The sequence below is a fragment of the Oreochromis niloticus genome, linkage group LG23 (genome assembly GCF_001858045.2).
Source record: "Oreochromis niloticus isolate F11D_XX linkage group LG23, O_niloticus_UMD_NMBU, whole genome shotgun sequence".
Classification (NCBI taxonomy): Eukaryota; Metazoa; Chordata; class Actinopteri; order Cichliformes; family Cichlidae; genus Oreochromis; species Oreochromis niloticus.
The window spans coordinates 3,580,390-3,604,570 of NC_031986.2; the positions used below are offsets into that span (position 1 = coordinate 3,580,390).

A 24,181-nucleotide genomic window follows, 5' to 3' on the forward strand; every position below is an offset into this window, starting at 1 on the left:
ACAAAGCAGTAGCTGAAATAGAAGTGAACTCAGCACATAAGTAGGTGTCCCTCTCTCCTGTACTTCATCCAGTGAAGATCAGGAGTAGTTTAGTGCAGTTATAAAAAAATTCAGTCAGTGTGAAGTTTGTGTTGTTTTTGTACCTCACAAGTTATGCAACTGATACAGGAAATTTGATCTTTACAGTAAACCACTGACAGCTGATGTCTCCCAAGATGACTCTGCAGGCATCACTATATGTCTAAATCTGTTTAAAAGCAGAAAAACATTCTGTTTTAAAAAGATTTGTCCCTTTTTTTCATTTCATTTTAGGGTGGCAATTATTTTTATCCATGTTTACTGATGAGGGGATGAGAAAAAATGTGATTTAAACAGCTAAAGTGAACAGACTGAATACTCAGCACTACTAGAAAACCTTGGCTATGACCCTCAGAAAAATACAGATTTCAGTTGCACAGTAGGAATATAAGAGAGCTGTAAAATATCAAAGCAGTGGTATTTACTCCTTTTAACTGCAAAGCTGATGAACTGCTAATTTCTGACCACTTCCTTCTTTCTTTCAATGTCAAAATGACCTTTTCTATAACCAAGAACCTTCGTACCATTTCTTTTCGGAATATTAAGAAAATCAATCCTGATACTCTTTCTTTTGCTTTCTCTAGTCATTTGCATTTTCATAACCTGCTCACCCAAGAGGACTTAGTTTCCTATTATAACTCTAGTCTCAATAGTATCCTAAACTCTGTTGCCCCACTCAAAACCAAATCTGTATCATTCTCTCAGTCAGCACCCTGGTTCACAGCTGAACTCAGGCTCCTGAAAGCAAAAGGACGTCGACTTGAACGCCTTTATAAGAAAACTGGTCTGAATATCCACAAGGAAATGTTTAATAATCATATTATGTATTATAAGGAGTGTATTAATCAAACAAAATCTGCATACTACTCCACCATCATCTGTTCAAAAGATGACTCAACCAAGATACTGTTTACACTGTTCAACTCTTCTTTCAGGTCACCAGATTTTTTACCTACTCACTTTTACTCGTCTTCTTTCTGTGATTCTTTAATGTTATTTTTCATCGAGAAAATTCACAAAATACACCAAGACCTGGTTTCCGATGTTCCATTTAGCTCCTCCTGTGTAATTCCTCTCCCATCACACTGTTTTTCTGCTTTCCAGCTCCCCTCGATTACTGATATTTCAGATTTCATCTGTAAGTCAAAACCTTCTACTTGTCAGCTAGACCCCATTCCTACAGTTTTGGTTAAGGCATGTCTACCTTCTTTGCTTCCCCTCATATCTGCCATCATCTGCTCTTCACTTACCACTGGAACTGTTCCTGTTTCCCTCAAAATTGCCGCCATCACCCCAATATTAAAAAAAACTGGTCTAGATCCCAATAATTTTGAGAATTTTCGGCCTATTTCCAATCTACCATTCCTTTCTAAAATTCTTGAGAAAATAGTTGCCACACAACTCCACTCACATTTAACTAATAATAATCTGTATGAACAGTTCCAGTCTGGTTTTCGCCCCTCCCATAGCACTGAAACAGCACTTATAAAAATAACCAATGATCTTCTTATGGCAGCTGACTCCGGTTTACTTTCCATTCTTATCCTCGTCGATCTGAGCGCTGCCTTTGACACTATTTCTCACTCCATTCTTCTCAGTAGGCTAGCCTCCATCGGTCTCTCCCATACTCCACTAGCCTGGTTTAAATCATACCTGTCTGATCGCACTCAGTTCATTCAACTCAAATCCTTTACTTCTCAGCCCTTTCCTCTGACCACTGGCGTGCCCCAGGGATCTGTCCTGGGGCCCCTTCTTTTTATTATCTACCTTCTACCGCTTGGACATATTTTCCGTAAATATAATATCCATTTTCACTGTTATGCCGATGACACCCAGCTTTATCTGTCCACTAAACCCGATTTTGCTCTTCCCCCATCCTCCCTCACCCTCTGCTTAGCTGAACTAAATTCATGGTTCTCTTCTAATTTTCTTAAACTCAATAGTAATAAATCCGAGCTCCTCTTAGTAGGCACTAAATCAACATTATCCAGAACCAACAGTTTCTCTATTACTATCAATAACTCGCCGGTCTTCGTTTCTTCCTCTGTGAAAAGTTTGGGTGTCATCCTCGACAGTACTCTATCTTTCAATTCACACATTAATAATGTCACTCGGTCTGCATATTTTCAGTTGCGCAACATTAATCGTCTCCGTCCTTTTCTCACCTCACATGCCACTGCCATTCTTGTTCACAGCCTTGTTACTTCCTGGATTGATTATTGTAATTCACTTCTTTTTGGTCTTACTCAAAAATCCATCCACAAGCTTCAACGCATCCAGAATTCTGCTGCCCGTATCATCACCAGGACCCCTTCTGTCCATCACATCACTCCTGTTCTGCAGCAGCTTCATTGGCTCCCGGTCAAGTATCGTATCAATTTCAAAATACTCTTGTACGCATTTAAAGCTATTCATCATCTCTCTCCTCCATATCTCTCTGATCTGGTTAACATCACCGCCCCATCTCGTTGTCTCAGATCTTCTTCTTCCCTTTCACTCTCCGTCCCCTCCCCCCGTCTTGTCACCATGGGGAGCAGGGCTTTCAGCTGCTCTGCTCCTCGACTCTGGAATTCCCTACCTCCTGATTTAAGAAATATCTCTACCTTCTCTCTCTTTAAGTCCCAACTCAAAACCCACTTGTTCAAAATAGCTTATCCCACATAACCTCTCCATTTGGCTATTTTAAATTTGTTTATGTCTTATGATTGTGTAAACTCTTTGCTTTTATGTTGCTTTTTTACTCTACTGTGTACAGCGACCTTGAGTGTTTTGAAAGGCGCTTTCAAATAAAATGTATTATTATTATTATTATTATTTGAGAAAAAAAAAAAAAAATCAAGTATTTATTGTCATTGTCAAGAACAATGAAATTGTGTTTGGAGCTTCTACAACAAATAATAATAAATACTAAATTCCCCTTAGACCCAAGTGTGACTATTTGACCCAGTGTGACTTCAGTGCAATGAGACGATCCTTAGCAAAAACATGAGAATATGACAGGTAATGTTCATGGGACATTCAAACAAAGACCTGAGAAATATGACAAAGTGCAACAGTGCAACCCGTTCAATTATTGTACTGTGAGATATGATAAATGTCTATATTTCATACCAGTTCACAGCTATTAATAAGTTGGATATGGTTATTGTCCATGAGAGGGGGGCAGAGGGGGGGGGGGCGAATTCAGGAGCCTCACAGCCTGTGGATACAGGCTGTTGGCCAATCTGGACGTTCTGGCCTGTATGGACCTGTACCTTCTCCCTGAGGGCAGCAGGTGAAAAAGGTGGTGCGCAGGGTGATGTTGGTCCCGCAGGATACTGTGCACCCTCCTCAGACAGCGAGTGGGGAAGATGTTGCTAATCTCTGGCAGAATCGTTCCAATAATTCTGCCAGCTTCTTTCACCACCCGCTGGAGTGCTTGCTGGTCGGCCTTGGTGCAGCTGGGGAACCACACTAGAAATCCGTACGTCAGAACGCTGCTGATGGCACAGTTGTAGAAGTTCAACATCAGAGGTCTGGGAATGTGTGCGCTCCGCAGTCTCCTCAGGTAGTAGAGGCGCTGTTGGGCCTTCCGTACAGCTGAGGTGATGTGGTTGCCCCAGGACAAGTCCTCAGTCACAGTTACCCCCAAGAATTTAAAACTGCTCACCCTCTCCACCGCCTCACTGCCAATGAAGAGAGGCAGGTGGTTGTTGTGACCTTTCCTCCGGAAATCTACAATAATCTCCTTGGTCTTTTTGGTGTTTAAGACCAAGTTATTGTCGCGGCACCATGACTCTAGTTGTTGCACCTCTGTCCTGTAGTTTGTCTCATCGTTGTTGGATATGAGTCCGAGCACTGTGGTGTCGTCGGCAAACTTAACAATGAGATTGGACGCGCAGGAGGAAATACAGTCATGAGTGAAGAGAGTGTATAGCAAAGGGCTCAGAACACACCCCTGAGGGGCACCGGTGTTGACCACAAGGGTGGAAGAGGTGTTCTTACCCACTCTGACGCTTTGTCTACGGTTAGTGAGGAAGTCCACAATCCAGTTGCACAGGGAGGAGTTGAGTCCCAGTTGATGGAGTTTGGGACGGAGTTTGTATGGCCGGATGGTATTAAAAGCCGAGCTGTAGTCTACAAAGAGGAGCCGTGCATAGGTGTTCTTGTGCTCCAGGTGCTCCAGTAGTGTATGCAGCACTGTGGCGATCGCGTCCTCAGTTGACCGGTTCTCCCTGTATGCAAACTGGTGCGGGTCCAGAGATGGTGGAAGGGCAGCTCTGATGTGTTTAATGACCAATCTCTCCAGGCATTTGGCGGGAATGGGGGTGAGTGCCACAGGTCTGAAATCGTTCAGACATGTGACATTTGACTGTTTGGGGATGGGAACGATGGTTGCTGCTTTAAAACAGGATGGTACCAGTGAACAGGACAGCGAGGTGTTATATATAGAGGTGAAGACGTCCGCCAGGTCCGCAGCACAGTCTTTTAGCACCCGGCCCAGCACTCCATCTGGTCCGGCCGCCTTCCTGGTGTTAATGCTGCGGAACACACGCCTCAGCTCATGAGTGCTCAGGACTGGAGCAGGGTCGGTTGAGGGGAGTGGGGACAGGACAGGGTCGGTGTTATCCCTATCAAAACGGGCATAAAAGAGGTTTAGGTCCTCAGCCAGAGTAGGACTGTCGGCTGAGGGTGGTGGTGTTCTCCTCTTGTAGTCCGTGATAGCCCTGATGCCCTCCCAGACCTGTCTTGGGTTTGTGATGTTCTCAAACCTGGCCTCGATGCGCCTCCTGTGCTGCTGCTTGGCAGTCTTGATGCCTCTTCTCAGGTTAGCCCTGGCAGCACTATATGCCTCCAGGTCCCCGGAATGGAAAGCGTTGTTCCTCATTCGGATAAGTTGTTGAACTCCGTGTGTCATCCAGAGTGGATTATTAGGGAACACACGGAGTCGTTTCCAGGTTGTTACATTGTCCACACAGAAACAGATGTAGTCCAAGACAGTGGAGGTGTAACTGTCCAATGCGACACGATTGTCAGTGTCCTGCTCCTTGAATACTTCCCAGTCTGTGCGGTGGAAACAGTCCTGGAGCATCGGAATAGCATCCTGCGGCCATGTTCTCACGGTTTTGGTTGTAATCCCAGTGCTCTTGATCTTTGGTGTGTATATTGGGTGTAGCAGAAGAGAGAGATGGTCTGACAGACCCAGGTGGGGATAGGCCTGGGCTCTGTATGCGTTCGCCATGTTGGTGTACACCTGGTCCAAAGTTCTATCTCCTCTGGTAGCACACTTCACATTTCGGTGGAAATTGTGAAGTACAGATTTCAGGTCCGTGTGGTTAAAATCCCCAGCCGCAATAAAGACACTGTCCGGGTGTGCTACCAGGCTGTTATTGATGCTGCTGCTCAGTTGAGCTAACGCTAGCTTAGCATTAGCATCTGGTGGAATGTAAACAGCGCAGATGTAAACAGCAGAAAATTCCCGAGGGAGATAGAATGGACGGCACTTTAACACCAACAGTTCTGCCTCTGTACTGCACAGTCTGTCCGTTACCGTGACGTTCGTGCACCAAAAGTTGTTGATATAGATGCACAGCCCCCCGCCGGTCTTCTTACCAGAGTCCGCAGACCTGTCGGCTCGGTAGGCGGTGCGGCCTGCTAGCTCAATAGCCGTGTCGGGAATGGCGCTGTCCAGCCAGGTTTCAGTGAAGATCATGCACGAACAGTTGTTGAAAGTCCGTCGAGTGGCGATCTGCAGCCGTATTTCATCCAGTTTGTAACGGATTGAACGAGCATTGGAGAGGAATATGGTCGGGAGTGGTGGTTTGAACGGACTAGCCTTTAGCCGTGCCCACAGGCCTCCCCGCCTGCCTCTCTTATGCCTCCGCTCGCAGCGTCTCCTCCTGCGGCTCGCTGTTGCGGGTAGCCCCGGGGGTTGCTTGACGATCTCCGGGGGGATGAGATACTCGGATGTTAGTTGAAGATCTCCACGACTTAGTTGTAATAGTTGTAGTAGATCATCTCTGTTGTACTGAAGTAAACCCAGACTGTGTGAAATGATACACAGTGCCACCAAAAGTGCAAAAATGTAGGAGCTCCGGGCCGCTGCGTCTATGCGCGCCGCCATCTTTCTATCCTATTTACTGCTTTAGTTTAATATTAGCTTTTGTCACGGGACCGAACAGACTCAAGCACTGACACAGAGTTCTTAGAATGAAAGTCAAAAGTTTATCTACAATCACCAGGTGAAATATATACAAAGTGCGGGGGTCGGGGTTTCCAGGGATCCACGGGAAGGAGGGGTCCGTGTACACAGTTACGATTACACACTCCACACTCCTGTTCAGACACTCACACCACACTCCTCTACTGGCAAAACATGCTTTCGTTCCACTCGCACCACGCCACACTACCAAATGCTGAGCCAGCCGGGGAGACACAACATCCATGACAGCTTTACCTGCAAAATATAAATGTGTGCACTGAGAGTTTCTGGTAGAGGCTGCTATCTAGGAGATCCTCAAGTCCCTTGTCTACCAGAGCATTGATAAGAGCTCAAGGGAGGCTGGGGCCACATGCAGTCTGAATGGAGTCATTGTCATGTGCTTATCTGGTGCTAGGCTGCAGGGTTAGCAAGTTTAGCAAGGATGCTCAGACTTCACTCTACCCAGCTACCTCTTCCAGCTTATCCAGGGGAACACTGAGGTTTTCCCAGGCCAGCCGAGAGATGTAAACTCTCCAGCGTGTCCTGGATCTGCCCAGGGGCCCCCTCCTTGTGGAACATGGCAGATGGCTCTTGGATGGCTCAGCTCATGGAACTCATGGTTTAATGCATGAATATAAACCTGGAGGAGGTGGAGCATAGGTTGACAACTGGTGTCTTGGTCCTTCTCTCCTCCTAAGAGATCTCTATCAGCACTATCTTCCTTCCTTAATACACAAATGTATAGCAGTAATAAAGTAATAGTCGAGGGGGAGTTAATGACAGCTCTATTTCTGTTTTCCGTTATTTTTATCCGCCAGCCCCTTATAGCTTTCATTAGTGCATCGTGGTTATATCACTTTTGACGGTTGTTCTGAGACAGTTGAGGAAGTGTTGAAGCCTACGGTGGGGGTTTTTTTTGTGTGTTTTTAATTGAGTTTAGTCTAGATGAATTTGTGGTACAGTTGAGCCTTGATAAATTTAATTGCTGCACAAAGGAACATTTGCTGGCTATTGTTGCTCATTTTTCTGTGCCCGTGTCTAAAGAGTCAAAGAAAAGTTAATCGAGTCTAAACTATATACTGTTCTTATTGAAAAGTGTTTTGCCTCTTGTTAGCTCTGATCGAGTTTTGCTTTCCAAGGAAAAGTAAGGAAAAGTATCCTTCTGAGTTTGAATTAGAGGCTGAATTGTGTTGATTACAGGTCAGAAAAAAGGAGCTTGCAGACAAAGTCCTCTCAAAAGAAAAAGAATATGAATTTCAATAGAATGGAGGAAGGAAATAAAACAGAAACACTTCGCTGAAAGATCTGGAACTGAGATCCTGTTTTCTGATCCTGTTAAGTTTGATGCGAGCTAATGCATTCATCTGATACCACCGTTCTGTTAAAATGACATGACAAGTACTTTGTCCTTGTGGTGTATTCAAAATTGTCCCTGGCACATTTGTTGTATGGGCTGTATGTGTATATTGTTCGATTGTGTAATTACGTGTTAGGTAATACGGCGGTGAGTAAAGAGTTGGTCTTACGGCACACAGTTGTCCCACGTACTTATTCCAATTCAGAGTAAGAATCACACATAGTGTCAGAAGTTGTGTGTGACTTGTAAGACTCCATACATCTGCCAAGTGTGAGGAGAAGGGGAAGGTGAAAAGGAAATGCCAAATGACGACGCAGACGATCGTCCGAGGACAGAAGTTAGTACCACGACTAGCACTCCCAATGCTACGTTTAGTATCCAGCCCTTTGATTTTTCCAAACCACACGAATGGACAAGATGGGTCCGTCGCTTCGAGAGATTTCATCAGGCACGTAGTCTGTCTGCGAGCTCAGAGGAAAATCAAGTGAACACTCTCATATATTGTATGGGAGACGAAGCAGGTGATGTCCTGAGAGGACAAAAGTTAAGTGATGTAGACCAACGGGACTATGCTAAAGTGAGAGATAGCTTCCACAACTTTTTCATTGTCAGGAAAAATGTTGTTTATGAGCGCGCACATTTCAATATGCACAAACAAGAGCCAAATGAGACTGTTGATGCATTCGTGACTGCCTTGCATGCATTAGCAGAGCACTGTAACTACGGACCGCTCCACGATAAGCTGATAAGAGACAGAATAGTAGTGGCCTGGCTTGGCTGACACGAGGATGTCTGAGCGCATGCAAATGGAAAAAGATATGGACTTGGATAAAGCTATAAATATGGCCAGGCAGTCAGAAGAAATCAAAAAGCAACAGTCAGCTTTGAGAAGTGAAACAAATGTGATGCAAGTAAATGTGAATGCAATTGACAGATTAATAAAAAAGCATGATAAAACAAAGTTCAACCTGTTCAAAAATAAAACTGTCAAAACACAACAGCAATATAGCAAGAGACAAAGTAACAAATGCTACAAGTGCGGAGGCTCTCCACATCCGAAACTCGAGTGCCCAGCAAATGATGCAAAGTGTCATTTATGTGGAAAAAAGGTCACTACCAGCACGTCTGCAGACAAAGCAAGACAGTGCAAAGTATTGAGGAGGAAGAGGACCAAGGTTTCTTCCTAGGCTCAGTTTCCAGTGACGGCCAGGCATGGTCAGCCAACAACAAGTGAAAGATGCAAAAATTACTTTCAAACTGGATATTGGAGCAGATGTAACTGTTATAGCTGACTTGGACTTGTCAAAGATTTTTGCTAATGAACAAAGACCAGTTCTTCAGCAGCCAGAAAATCCTTTGTTAGGCCCTGGGAAAATACCACTCAACGTTGCAGGTTTTACAAAGCTACAGCTCAACGATGGAGCAAAACAGACAAAAGAGAGGTTTATGTTGTAAGAAACCTGACCACTCCACTGCTAGGCCTGCCCACCATTACAGCTCTTGAGCTGCTGGTGCGAGTTGACGCAGTTTCAATGGACACTCTGAAGACTACTTACCCTAAACCTTGCAAGGGTCTAGGGAAAGTGCAGCGGTCCTATCACATTAAACTCAAATCAAACGCTGTGCCGTACTCGCTCAAAACTCCGAGAAGGCTTCCTCTGCCTCTAATGGGAAGGGTAAAGGAGAAACTCCAATGAATGGAAGAGCTTGGTGTCATTACCTGAGTTGAGGAACCAACGGATTGGTGTGCCGGCATGGTTGTTGTTCCAAAGAAAAACAGACCTAGGCTGAGCCTTTGCATAGACTTTACCGGACTAAATGAGTATGTGTGCAGGGAAAAATATGTGCTGCCATCGGTTGAACAAAGTCTTTGAATGCTCGCATGAGCCAAAGTGTTTAGCAAACTGGACGCCAACATGGGCTTCTGGCAGATTCCCCTGTCCGATGAGTCTTCCAACTTCACCACCTTAATCACACCCTTTGGGTGGTTCCATTTTAATCCCCTTACCGTTCGGGATCAACTAAGCGCACCATGGTGGAGGTCATTGAGGGTTCCGAAGGAGTAGTGTGTCACATTGATGATGTGCTGGTGTGGGGACGTAACCATCAGGAGCATGATTCCCGTCTCCATGCTACACTGCAAAGATTGGAAAAAGCAGCCATAACGCTGAATGTTGAAAAATGCGAGCTGTCCCAGAGCAGCTTGGGTCACATCATAGCGGATACAGGAATCAGCTCAGACCCGAAGAAAATGGAGGCAATTACAGAAATGACAGAGCCAACTAATGTGTCAGACTTGCACAGTTTTCTGGGCATGGTGAATCAAGTGGGCAAGTTCATCCCCCATTTAGCTGAAAAAGACCTGCGAGATCTTCTTTCCAAAAAGAATGCATGGTACTATGGTACTCGCCTCTGTCAGTGCGCCCCAGGGTGGCTGTGGCTACAACGTAGCTTGCCATCACCAGTGTGTGAATGTGTGGATGACTGAATGTAGTGTAAAGCACTTTGGGGTCCTTAGGGACTAGAAAAGCGCTATATAAATACAGGCCATTTACCATTTACTGGGGAATGGACCAAGCGAGAGCTTTCAAAACATTAACAGATGCCCTGACCTCACCCCCAGTGCTTGCAATGTATGACCCCAACAGAGACATTAAAGTATCAGCAGATGCTTCATCCTATGGTCTCGGAGGTGTTCTTTTGCAGCTGTGGGAAGAAGGATGGCGACCAGTGGCGTATGCGTCAAGGTCCCTTTCTCCTACTGAACAACGGTACGCACAAGTGGAAAAAGAGGCACTGGCGTCTACAATGGGTTGTGAGCAATTTCGTGACTTTCTGATTGGTAAACGTTTTTGTCTCAAAACGGACCACAAACCTCTCGTTTCCTAACTGGGAGGATGACAGGGGATTTCTTTAAATCACCCTGCCGTTCTTTCTTTAGCCAAGACTCCTGAGTTTAGAAAACACACAAACACTGCAGAAGTTTTTCCTCGCGAGGGGCAGTCATGTACACAGGATCTGCGTCTATTGACTGTCCGTGTCCTTTATTTATACTTTTCTGTGTGAGTGTGTGTGTGTGTGTATGTGTGTGTGTGTGTACAAAGGTAACAACGTCATTTAGAGCCGCGGGTTTTTCCCCTTCACTACATTTGCATGTTCTTCTAATAGAGCTGAGTCTTCACTTCTCTGTTCTCTGAAGACAGGAAGCGGTTAGTAGCTGCACACAAGTTACTAGGTGAAAAGTCACTTAGACATGTCCTTAATAATAATATAAAAAGATACATTTCATATAGCTGATCATATTATACAATATTCTCTTGACAGAGGACAAGCTCTGGATCTCTTGCCACCTAGGATCCAGCGATTCAGAATGAGACTCATGCGTTACTCGTACAATGTGCAGTACGCCCCAGGGAAATCGCTCTGGACAGCAGATACTTTGTCCCGCTCGCATCTGTACATGTCAGACAAAGAGCTGATGAAAAGCACAGATATATGTGGACAGTATTATAGCAAACATGCCTGTCAGTTCATCATATATGCAAATACTGAAGGAACAACTGAAAAGGGACAGCGTGTGTGCTCGCGTCATGGACATGTGCACCCAAGGCTGGCCAGAACATGCAAAACAAGAGCCTTTACTGAGAAATTACTGGCCTGACTGAACCACGCTCACTGTTAAAGATGGCCTTTTGCTAAAAGATACACGGCTTGTCATTCCTTCAGCAATGAGAAATGAGGTGCTGGAAAAACTACACGAAGGACATCAAGGTGTTGTAAAATGTAACGCTCGTGCATGCCAAACAGTGTGGTGGCCCAGGCTGAGTCAACAAATCTCTGAGATGGTGCTCAAATGCAGAACGTGCATTCAAGAAAGACACAATCACAGTGAGCCACTCATGCCAACCCTGCCCGCCCATGGCAGAGGGTGGGCACAGACCTTTTCGAACTGGGGGGGGGACTTACCTTCTTGCTGTTGACTATCACTCTAGATTTGTTGAGACTGCTTTGTTAAACAGAACAAACTCAAACGATGTCATTACTCACCTGAAATCTTTCTTTGCCCGTCATGGCATCCCAGAGGTCCTCATGTCCAATAATGGGCCACAGTATTCAGGTCAAACCTTTGCAGACCTCGCAGCAGCGTACCGCTTTAAGCACATCACAAGCAGCCCCAAGTTTCCGCAAAGTAATGGAGAAGCAGAACATGCTGTACAGACAGTAAAATATCTTCTGAAAAAAGCAGCTGATCCTTATCTAGCTCTTCTTGCCTATAGAGCTACACCACTGCAGTCCGGATACAGCCCCGCAGAGCTTTGAATGGGCAGATGTCTGCGAACCACACTGCCGATACTTCCATCACAGCTGGAGCCTACACTACCGGACGGCGCACTGCTCACTCAAAAGAAGGGAGAAGAGGATGACGGACATGGCAAACTTCAACAGGTGCCACCGCGCAAAATCTTTATGCAGCCTGTCCCCAGGAGAGCAAGTTTGGGTGACTGATGTTAAAACTCCAGGCACTGTTATCCAAAATCACTCTACACCCCGATCATACACAGTGGAGCTACCACAAGGGACTGTGAGGCGTAATCGCATGCATTTGATTCCTTTAAGTTCACCAGTGCATGAACCTTCTAATGTGCCTGTGTTGCAGAAACCACAAACACCCAGTGTAATCCCTTTATATAGTTAGTTAGGAGTAAGACCACGTTTCTTTTTAGCTGAAAAACATTACACCCAGGTAACCTGCAGTGTTGAAAACGTGTTTTCCGACGATGTTTGCTACCCTACAATCCGTCCTACTCTGTAGTAAAATCAGCTACATATGAACGTCCTGTTGCTCCCATTGAAATTTATATAGCCTATTTAAAATCTGAAACTTAAAATTTTAGCCTAGTGTTGTTACCACTGTCCTGTTTGAAATGGAATGAGAGAAGCTAGTTATTTTGTCATATGTGCATATGCCGATATTAAACCCAAAGTACTAACTAGCTAACTGACTGGATGCCCATTAACCTTATAACTCTTGTTGTCTCTGTGTGTGTGTTTGTGTACAGAGAGACAGCCAGGTTCATAATGGATATAAGGAAGTTTTTTCAAAAAAAGGAGCCACATTCAGGTAAAAGTGTAAAATCAAATGATCCATCAATCAAGAATAATTTTGGATCAGTGTTTCAATATTTATATCTTTTATTAGGTGTACATGTGGTTTGGTTACACTGAGAGAGGACTTTTTTTATTAGTGATCTTAATAGTATTTTTTTTTTCAGATTAATGTAATTTTTTCATCTAATTGAATACAATCTATTTGTGTATGATTGTCAGTCCAAGGAGGGAGAGAAGAAAGAGGGGAATGCGAGGAGAAAGTACAAGGTTACACTCTAAAAACTAAAACTGACATTTACTTAAACATTTTGAGGCAACACTTTTACACTTAAAAATATGGAGTAGATTGGAAACCAGTCAAATCTGTTCAATATACTCGATCAATTGAATAACCAAAGCTTAAACATATTAAGTTGAAATGAATAATTGTAGTCATTACACAAACATGAAAAAATTGAGTAAATAACACTGACATGCTTGGTCAGTGTAACTGAAATAAAGATGGTCAGTTAATCCAAAATTTTGTTCCATTTACTTAATATTGTAAACTGAACGTAATCAAAATTGTACTTAATATTAAATATGGTAAATGGCCTGTACTTGTATAGCACTCATGGTACTCAATTACTCTACATTATCGTGTTTTACTTACACGTTTCAGGTGTAGTTGCTGACAATAAATAATAGTGATTTGGATAATTAATGATTTTAGTACAGGATACTGATGAGTATAGATACCTATTTCTCAAATATTTTGATTCAATTTTAAATAAAAATATTAAGTACATGCAAAGAAGGTATTCTGTGAACCACATACTGAATTCTTTGTCCGAGATAAATGTAACTAAATACCTTAATTTAACACAAACACATAAGTTAACATTTTAGACATTTATTTCAATGTATCAAACTCAAATAATTACTAAAAGGATATTCATAGATTTTATCAGGCTCATCTAACTTATATTTATAGTGATATTTACTAAGCCTCTGAATTACTTTTTAGAGTGAAGAACCAGGTAAGAAAACAGACAGGGAATAGTGACAGGCAAAACATAAACTGTTAAACTGCTAGAGAGAGTTGACCACCAAAAGTGATTTGCCAACCTCAAGGTGAGGCGACATAGGTTAAAATAAAAGAAAAAATCTGCCATAGAGCCATAGTAGTAGCTGCAGTGAAGATCTTTTTATACATAGTATACATTGTACCCTAGGCAAAGTTGCCTCCATTTTTATAATTTTTTTAAATTAATTGGAGTTTATTTTTTTATGTATTATACATACACAATAAAAGTGAATCTCTGTCCAAAAAATGCACTCAGTTTACTTTTTACTCACTATAAGTATTATTCTCCTCCAGTAATTAAGGTTAGGATATGTATTTTTTTTTTTTATTCCAATCCATTCTTCTTTTGCAGCATTTAAATAACCTTTATCAGATTTGATGGTTTTGTTACAGACTTCTCAAAAAAGTGTTTTGCTTTTCTTTCACAAATGTGGGGATTAAATTGTGTTAAAATGTACAAAACAGCGATGTCATGTTTTGTGATGAGGACCCAGGCACAGACAGACTTAATGAATTTAAGAATTTTATGATTTAATAGAGAAATTTGCAGACTTGCACAGAGATGGTAAAATTATGATGACTGATAACGGAGACGAAGACAACAGATGACGCGGACAGGGAGGAACAGGGAGGAACAGGGGTTTAAATGCACCAAGGAGACAGTCAGAGGGAACTCGGGACAACTGGATACATTTAGGAATGCAGGGACTGACAAAGACAAGGAAGAAGTCTCATTGTGACGTGTAAAGTTTATCTTGCCTGGCTGGGCAGCTCTCTGGGTGCTCAGCACCCCCAAAGCTCAGATCCTAGAATCGCCCCTGTATAACTGTGCTATAATGGTTTTGTAGAGCACAGTAAAACAAATCAAAAAGAGTTGTCAAAAAAAAAGAAGAGGAGAGAAATGGGAGGGGGAAGGAAATAAAAACAAAAGGTTAAAAATGTAATGCAGTTTGTTTGCCAGATGTTTTTGTATGGCTTTGAAAAAGAAAAAGAATCAAAAGGTAGTCCAGTCGAAAGTTCTGTCCTGAGAAAAGAAATATTCTGTTTTTGTTTAAAAGGGGAGTATGTGGTGTATTCATAATTGTCCCTGATACATTTGTTGTATGGGCTGTATGTGTTTATTGTTCGATTGTGTAATTACGTGTTACGCATTGGCAATGCATGCCGGGAGGTGGTAATAAAGTGAGTAAAGAGTTGGTCTTAGGGCACACAGTTGTCTCGCGTACCTATTCCGATTCAGAGTAAGAATCGCACAGTCCTGTTTGATGGGTGGCAAAGACATTGGATTGACTGAGAGATGTGTGGCCTTTTTTGTTGCAGTCTGTGTTCATGGGTAAAGTGCAGGAGACCTATGTTTCTCTTCATCTGAGTGGAGCTTTGATTTTGAAAAGGTGAAGGCTGCGGTCCTTCAGGCATTTAAGTTAGTACCTGAAGCATATTCCCAAAAAGTTTGCTGTTATAATAAAAGTGGAAGGACAGAGCTATGTTGAATTTGGACATAAGAAAGAGATCATTTTTGATCATTGGTGTTTGACTCAAAACTTTATACCCTTTAACCAGTTGTGCAATTTCATTATATTGGTGGAATTGAAAAATTGTGTATCAAAGAGGATAGTAACTTACATCAGTGAGGATGAGTATATTCTTACAAAGACTGAGAAATCTGATTCTCAGAGTTTTTATCTGATTTAGTGCTCAGCTCAGATTAACATCCATGTAGATGCTAAAAATGACAGCCTCAACATGGCATTTAATCTGTTATTAGACTCAATTGGCTTCTCTCAAAATGTAAAAGAACCCACCCACCACTTTAATCACACTCTAGATCTTGTTTTAACATATGGCATAGAAACTGAACATTTAGCAGTAAATATGATCAACCACTTCCTGAAAATCCTCTTTTAGCTGATTATTTCCTAATAACATTTAAATTTACAATAATTGATTACACAGCAGTGGAGAGTAGACTTTATCACAGTAGATGTCTTTCTGAAAGTGCTGTAACTAAGTTTAAGAATATAATCCACCCACTGTTATCATCTTCAATGCCCTGTACCAACATAGAGCAGAGCAGCTATCTGAACGCTACCCCAACATTATCTTGTTAATAACTTCACTTCTTCACTGTGTACGACTCTGGATACTATACCTCCCCTAAAAAAAAGAGCCTCAATATCTTGACCTAATTCTCAAACACGTAGCCTAAAGCAGACTAGGTGATCATCATTTAGCCTGGAGAAATAGTTTGTTTTGTTTGTTTGCTTTATAAGAAAGCCCTCTGCAAAGCCAGAACATCTTACTATTCATCACTGACTGAAAGAAAAAACAACCCCAGGTTTCTCTTCAGCACTGTAGCCAGGCTGACAAAAAGTCAGAGCACTGTTGAGCCAACCATCCCTTTAGCGTTAACTAGTAATTAATTCTTGAATTTCTTTACAAATAATATTTTAACCATTAGAGAAAAAAGTTTACCCATAATCACAATATCTCTTCAGTTAACTTCAATAATTACTTCCTCCAAACCATCAATGTGTCTTTTAGACCCCATTCCTACAAAACTGCTCAAAGAAGTCCTGCCATTAATTAATGCTTCGATCTTAAATATGATCAACCTATCTCTAATAATCGGCTATGTACCACAGGCCTTCAAGCTGGCTGTAGTTAAACCTTTACTTAAAAAGCATCTCTAGACCCAGCTGTCTTAGCTAATTATAGGCCAATCTCCAACCTTCCTTTCATATCAAACATCCTTGAAAGAGTAGTTGTCAAACAGCTAACAGATCATCTGCAGAGGAATGGCTTATTTGAAGAGTTTCAGTCAGGTTTCAGAGCTCATCACAGCACAGAAACAGCTTTAGTGAAGGTTACAAATGATCTTCTTATGGCCTCTGACAGTGGACTCATCTCTGTGCTTGTCCTGCTAGACCTCAGTGCTGCGTTCGATACCGTTGACCATAATATCCTATTAGAGCGATTAGAACATGCTGTAGGTATTACAGGTACTGCACTGCAGTGGTTTGTATCATATCTATCTAATAGACTCCAATTTGTACATGTAAATGGAGAGTCCTCTTCACACACTAAGGTCAATTATGGAGTTCCACAGGGTTCAGTGCTAGGACCAATTCTGTTTACATTATACATGCTTCCCTTAGGCAGCATCATTAGAAGACATAGCATAAATTTTCACTGCTATGCAGATGACACGCAGCTCTATCTGTCCATGAAGCCAGGTAACACACACCAATTAGTTAAACTGCAGGAATGTCTTAAAGACATAAAGACCTGGATGGCCGCTAACTTTCTGCTTCTTAATTCAGATAAAACTGAGGTTATTGTACTCGGCCCTGAAAATCTTAGAAATATGGTATCTAAGCAGATTCTTACTCTGGATGGCATTACCTTGGCCTCCAGTAACACTGTGAGGAACCTTGGAGTCATTTTTGACCAGGACATGTCCTTCAACGCACATATTAAACAAATATGTAAGACTGCTTTCTTCGATTTGCGCAACATCTCTAAAATTAGAAACCGTAACACCTCATTTAAGCACTCTCACACTGCAGGCCTACTTGTTGTTCCTAGAGTATTTAAAAGTAGAATGGGAGGCAGAGCCTTCAGTTTTCAGGCCCCTCTTCTGTGGAACCAGCTTCCAGTTTGGATTCAGGAGACAGACACTATCTCTACTTTCAAGATTAGGCTTCAAACTTTCCTGTTTGCTAAAGCATATAGTTAGGGCTGGACCAGGTGACCCTGAATCCTCCCTTAGTTATGCTGCAATAGGTGTACACTGTAACAAAAGTCAGTAAAATATACAGCAAAACACCGTCAAATTCCAACGGTAATGGAGCGTAAAACCAAAAACTTCCTTTTACTGTATTAAATAGATTGAATAACCGTTAATTGTGAGACTGGATAAAACTTTGTTTTTTACTGTGATAAAATGTTGAAATTATAAATATTGTCTGTGAAAACAAATAAATATGGATACATTTTACAATTAAATATTGTAATGTTGAAAATGTCTGAAAAACTTAGATTTTACGGTATTATTTGAGTAAAACTACATCTTTTGGGGTTGTGCACATTGGAATTCACAGTATAAAGCTGTAGATTTTTAAGCAAACAAAAACATTCATTTTTACAGAAGCAAGATGTTAAACAATAGGGTCCACCGTAATAATACAACCAGTAAATACCATTAAAAAAAAAAAAAAAAAGCAAATATCAGCAGTGAAAGACAATAAAATTGATAGTATTTTTTTTTATTTTAAAATTCAGATACTGATATACAGATTAAAAGTTAGGCCTGCAGTATATCATTGTTAACCTTCTGATAAAAAAAAAATCAACAGCAAAAGAAGATGTTAAAAATAAAGTTCATGGTTGTGAATAAAATTGATTTCAATAATCTTTTTTAATTATTATTTTTAAAACAACTTTATGTTGTGTTTCACGCCATATTATCAGACCACCTTAAGTGGGTCCGCCTTAAATTTTGAGTTTGTGTGATCGCTGTTGATTGGTAGCTAAACTGCTGGTAAACTGTGTACAGACGTTTTACGTTCGAATTGCAGAGAAGAAAAAATTCTGGTAGCAACATTGTGCAGTATGAGCGAACCATTTCACCAAAAAAAGGGGAAGCAAGGCAAGACGTGGCTGCAGCGGTCTGCAGACGTGACTTCTGATCAAATTCGAACCTCCTCCTAAAGAAACAAAGAGCGACATTACATTGCGGGATGACGTCACCTGAAAATGACCAATAGCGCGGCGCGCTGCTGAGCTGTGTGCCAACCGCTCTTTTTTTCATGCAGGAGACTCAAGTTGGCTTCGCTAACGGACACAGTTTTGAACTGTATATTAGCGCCATTTATTGCTGCTTGGACCACAGCATCTTCGGAATTTGTAGACATCCTGGCAGCTTACAATTAGTTCGAGGTGAGGTGAGTACATGCAACTTCAAGTTATCTCTGTTATAAAAATCCACCAGCCCAGGGTTCATAGATAATTTTAGCAGTTCGTTTTTTATGAGTGAGGTTGTGAATTTAGTTAGCATTTGTGAGTTGAGTTAGCATTACTGTCGCGAGGGAAGCATTGCTCTGGATTAGTTTCTGTGTTTGGCGTGCTTAATTTGCTAGGGAGGAATTACCAAAGTACATGGAGTTATGTTAACCTGTAATTTCTGTGGTAAGGTAGTTCAGTCATCAAGGGGCTACGTGCTTCATTGTAAACTGCATCGGAATGAGCCACGTTGTTTCTTTCGGTGTATTGAAGCAGGCTGCAAGCAGACATACACCAGGTATGGCGCGTTTAAGGCTCATTTTTACCGAAGACACTCTGCCCCCACCCATGTCACTGGTGTGGCGGTGGTTTCTTCGTTTACATGTGCAATGGCGATGTGTGAACGTCAGTGTCAGAACTCTCTCTTTATGATTAAAAAGGTTTGTTTTGTTCCTGCCCTTTTCAGACACTGAATTTGAGCAGAAACCATAAGGATACTCAAAGGACCTGTGACTCTCAGGAAATGGTGAGATTTCAGGTCATAATCTTTTTTTCTTTTTTTTCCATTAAATTCATTTTCCTTTTTCCCTTTACAATATTGCTGTTTTGTTTTTGTAAACAGCATCAAATGAGAGGGACAGATGAAACAGTTTCAAGACAATGGCAGGAAAAACATGCTGAAGATTGAAACAAACCTTGGCTGGAAATATTTGGTATGTGTTTTACCGTAAATCAAATTGTTGAAAAACATTCAGCTACACTGCAACACAGGGAAACTTGATTTGCACTTATTTTGTTACTTTAATTTCTTGTCTCATTATTTTTGTCAGTTATTATTGTTTATGGTGTATGCCCTTCTTGTTTTCTTTCTGAATGCAGAAGGTATCTAGCCAGTCCACAATGAAAGCTTGCACCCCATGAGTCTTCTGGCAGAAATGATGGCGCCTGTATTCTTTGGTTTCCCTAAACATCACACCCTGCCTGTTTATACGAGGCTCTTCAATTAAGTCTGCACCCAAAGATTCAATAAGAGGTAAGCAGTGGTATTATTCAAGTTTTGCTAAAGAAAGATGGACAGGAGACACTAATCTTAATCAGCCGAGCTCAGGTTCATGTCCAGGTGAGCAGTTTCATACGCTATAAAATGTAGATTGAATGATAGGTCTCATCACCATGCATTCAGCCATTAACTTCAAGTTCTATGATAAATCAATACGAAACTTAAATACGTTTTCCAACAAATTATGATTGTGATTAGGGCTGCGTTGTCTACAGGGAGTGCAGAATTATTAGGCAAGTTGTATTTTTGAGCAATAATTTTATTATTGAACAACAACCATGTTCTCAATGAACCCAAAAAACTCATTAATATCAAAGCTGAATGTTTTTGGAAGTAGTTTTTAGTTTGAGCTATTTTAGGGGGATATCTGTGTGTGCAGGTGACTATTACTGTGCATAATTATTAGGCAACTTAACAAAAAACAAATATATACCCATTTCAATGATTTATTTTTACCAGTGAAACTAATATAACATCTCCACATTCACAAATATACATTTCTGACATTCAAAAACAAAACAAAAACAAATCAGCGACCAATATAGCCACCTTTCTTTGCAAGGACACTCAAAAGCCTGCCATCCATGGATTCTGTCAGTGTTTTGATCTGTTCACCATCAACATTGCGTGCAGCAGCAACCACAGCCTCCCAGACACTGTTCAGAGAGGTGTACTGTTTTCCCTCCTTGTAAATCTCACATTTGATGATGGACCACAGGTTCTCAATGGGGTTCAGATCAGGTGAACAAGGAGGCCATGTCATTAGTTTTTCTTCTTTTATACCCTTTCTTGCCAGCCACGCTGTGGAGTACTTGGACGCGTGTGATGGAGCATTGTCCTGCATGAAAATCATGTTTTTCTTGAAGGATGCAGACTTCTTCCTGTACCACTGCTTGAAGGTGTCTTCCAGAAACTGGCAGTAGGACTGGGGGTTGAGCTTGACTCCATCCTCAACCCGAAAAGGCCCCACAAGCTCATCTTTGATGATACCAGCCCAAACCAGTACTCCACCTCCACCTTGCTGGCGTCTGAGTCGGACTGGAGCTCTCTGCCCTTTACCAATCCAGCCACGGGCCCATCCATCTGGCCCATCAAGACTCACTCTCATTTCATCAGTCCATAAAACCTTAGAAAAATCAGTCTTGAGATATTTCTTGGCCCAGTCTTGACGTTTCAGCTTGTGTGTCTTGTTCAGTGGTGGTCGTCTTTCAGCCTTTCTTACCTTGGCCATGTCTCTGAGTATTGCACACCTTGTGATTTTGGGCACTCCAGTGATGTTGCAGCTCTGAAATATGGCCAAACTGGTGGCAAGTGGCATCTTGGCAGCTGCACGCTTGACTTCTCTCAGTTCATGGGCAGTTATTTTGCGCCTTGGTTTTTCCACACGCTTCTTGCGACCCTGTTGACTATTTTGAATGAAACGCTTGATTGTTCGATGATCACGCTTCAGAAGCTTTGCAATTTTAAGACTGCTGCATCCCTCTGCAAGATATCTCACTATTTTTGACTTTTCTGAGCCTGTCAAGTCCTTCTTTTGACCCATTTTGCCAAAGGAAAGGAAGTTGCCTAATAATTATGCACACCTGATATAGGGTGTTGATGTCATTAGACCACACCCCTTCTCATTACAGAGATGCACATCACCTAATATGCTTAATTGGTAGTAGGCTTTCGAGCCTATACAGCTTGGAGTAAGACAACATGCATGAAGAGGATGATGTGGACAAAGTACTCATTTACCTAATAATTCTGCACTCCCTGTATGTATCACTTTTACATAAGTAGATTTAAAGGATAACTATTGCCAAAACGCAACCTGGGCTGTTTTTTTTTTTTTTTTACTGTATCCATTTTGATGCGCTCAAATTTATGCCCCGCCCCCCTAGTATTCCCATTCACTGGCTATTGACCACAAAACAAAATCACGGTCAGTCTCAAAAACGGCTCGTTTGTCGTAATTATGCTTATAGATATATGTTTGTCTCGTTTACAGTTAAAAAAAAAAAAAAACAGCCCAGGTTGCATTTTGACAATAGCTATCCTTTAAGAACTGTATATTTTACACTTAAGAAATCATTTATCATTAGATCTGTTTTTGGCAGCACGTTTTGTTCATTTCTGTGCATTTTGCTCAAGCACTGATCAAACTTTGTCCATTTTTTGTTGCAGAGGGGATCCTGCCAGTCCAAAGTGAACTCCTGATGGACATTGAAGTACTCCTGCAGAGCTTGTATCTTCGACACCATGCGCATTAGAAACTCCACTGAGTCCTTTCCTTCACCAAGGCAGGACCCAGTGACTCATTACTGTTGATAGGTCAGGGGCAGGTAATATTTTGTTTCATGTTTATTCATTCCTCCATGGATTACCAGCCATATATATGGACACATGCTGTATTCTCAAGATCTATGCTGTTTTGTAGGAATAGAGAAAATGATATGTTTAGTCTGTTTTCAAATGGTATGTCAAATTTTCTCATTGTTTATCAGTAATATTCACTACCTTGGTTATATATGAGCATCTTTAGATTTTTCTATATTTAGCGGTTGCAAATGTAAAATGTACGGTAAACCATTTATGTTCCTCATATTGTACTGTATTTTTAGCGGTAAAATACCGGCAGCTGTGGTTGCCAGGAATTTACCGTAAAATGTATCTGGTCAAAATAAAATGCTGTAATTTGTTATACAATTTCACTGTGTTTTTTACTGTCAAAGGTTTTAATAAGGTTTAACATATTTCTGTTATTTTTACAGTTATTTACAATAATAGGGTCTATCCTATTACTGTTAAATTAACAACAAATTACTGTAAATATTATTATATTATAACTTTTTTTTTACTGCAAATATCCGTAAAAAGCTATGGAAAGTTGCATTTTTTACATGCTGCACTGGGTGTTTTTTCTTCACTCACTATGTGTTAATAGACCTGTACCTGTTATTAATCTCTGGCTCTCTTCCATAGCATGTCTTTATCCTGTCTTCCTTCTCTCACCCCAACTGGTCGCAGCAGATGGCCCCGCCCCTCGCTGAGCCTGGTTCTGCCGGAGGTTTCTTCCTGTTAAAAGGGAGTTTTTCCTTCCCACTGTCGCCAAAGTGCTTGCTCATAGGGGGTCATATGATTGTTGGGTTTTCCTCTGTACTTATTATTGTAGGGTCTACCTTACAATATAAAGCGCCTTGAGGCAACAACTGATGTGATTTGGCGCTATATAAATAAAACTGAATTGGATGAACAGGAAGGGGATGCTACAGGGACCTAATAAACTATTTACAAAACTAAAACAAAACATCTACTATGAATTCCCAAAACTTAAAAGTTCAAACATAGATGCTAGATCAAAGAGTTAGCACCATAACACTGTCTTACTATCAGCCAAATGCAATTTCCTTTTTTCTTTTGTAAAATAAAATACCAACAATGACATGAAAAATACCAAAGAGTATAGTTACACATCTAGAAAAAAGATGAAACTAGTAGTAGAGGACAAAAAGTGGCAGGCCCATGAAAATGCCAAATTACACATTTGACTAAAAATCTGTGGTAATTGGTCTTGTGGAGTGATAAATCCAAATGTTCAATTTTTGTTTCAAATCTTAATCATTATGTATGGAAGAGGCCAGGAGAGACACAACATTGTATACACTCATCTGTAAAAGTATGGACAGTATTGAAACCACCATGTAGTACCATCTGGAAAGCAACTGACTGGCACTGACTTTTTTTTCACCATGAAAATGATCCCCAGAACATTCCCAGTGCAGTAACAGCATGCCTGGATGTTAAAAAATAACACTATCAGTCACTGATGGGGCTCTTAAGAGCTCCAACCTTGACAGAGCCCAATCTTGATAAAGAATAGTGTAAAAGGCAAACACAATCGCCAACAACAAAAGGGTCTTTAGAATTTTCTCCAAAAAGCCCGGCAAACCATTCCTGAAGACTACTTTTAAAGAAATTACAGAAATTGTTTGCCACAAAGGGTTCAAACTATTGAAGTTGAAGAATAAAGGTGGTAAAGTGGGTATGCAGATGTTGCAGTAAGTTGCTCCAATTTCACATTTCCCTAGCAAAATACGAAGACATGATGGGTGACACAAGACTTTTGCACAGCACTGCAGTTATGAGTGCATTTACACAGAAGTGGGGGCATTGGTAGCACCTGGCCAATCACACACATGAAAACAGAATTAGTTATTTTAAACGAAAATGAAACTATAATATGAGAAAAATATTAAGAGGTTACACGGACTGAAAGCAACACACTTACTGCAGACAAATCAGCAATATGATTGTCTGTAGCAGGAAAATCTCTGTACAGTGGTA

General features: G+C 41.4%; 1 protein-coding gene and 1 long non-coding RNA gene across 6 annotated transcripts in view; one reads left to right on the plus strand and one right to left on the minus strand.

Moving 5' to 3' along the window:
• LOC109197015 (ATP-dependent DNA helicase PIF1) overlaps window positions 1-24,181 on the minus strand; it is a 933,009-nt gene that overhangs the window by 435,000 nt on the left and 473,828 nt on the right. The gene's annotated exons all lie outside the window — the stretch shown is intronic.
• Window positions 18,223-22,543, plus strand: LOC109196826 (uncharacterized). Of its 4 annotated transcripts, none has more exons than XR_002058162.2 (5): window positions 18,223-19,090; window positions 19,259-19,318; window positions 19,415-19,505; window positions 19,672-19,825; window positions 22,022-22,543. It is a non-coding gene; the product is annotated as an uncharacterized LOC109196826 (long non-coding RNA). The 4 variants fall into 4 exon arrangements; XR_002058163.2 differs by having other exon boundaries at window positions 18,223-18,734; XR_002058164.2 differs by having other exon boundaries at window positions 18,223-18,729.